This window comes from Sinocyclocheilus anshuiensis, unplaced genomic scaffold (genome assembly GCF_001515605.1).
Source record: "Sinocyclocheilus anshuiensis isolate Anshui unplaced genomic scaffold, SAMN03320099.WGS_v1.1 scaffold4047, whole genome shotgun sequence".
NCBI lineage: Eukaryota > Metazoa > Chordata > Actinopteri > Cypriniformes > Cyprinidae > Sinocyclocheilus > Sinocyclocheilus anshuiensis.
This window is the reverse complement of record NW_015554576.1, coordinates 21,596-22,048: the sequence shown is the minus strand read 5'-3', so window position 1 is coordinate 22,048 and position 453 is coordinate 21,596.

Here is a 453-nt window from a genome sequence, read left to right as displayed (position 1 = left end):
ACACACACACACACACACTGACAGCAGGGCTACACGGTTTGGGGAAAAAAACAAAAAACAAATGGCAAAGTTTCTGATAAAAATTAGGATTGCGAATTAAAATGTGTTTATTTTATTTTTTTAAAGCTACCGGTTTGTTGTGCTTGGCTGTACAATTTGACACAAATCTTAATATAATTATGCTAATATAATATTATTATCATTCTTTTTTTTACTTAATAAAACATTAAAATAACAATTAATATTATTGTAATATTTAATTGAAATATAAAAAGTTATAGTATTTAAGAAAAACATAATAATAATAATAATTATTATTATTATTAAGACAAGAAATATTATTATTGTAATATTTCACTATTGTAATATTTTACTACAATGAAATATAAACAAATATTATTGTAACATTTTACTGTAAAATAAAGATCTACTATTTAAAAAAAAAAACATTTT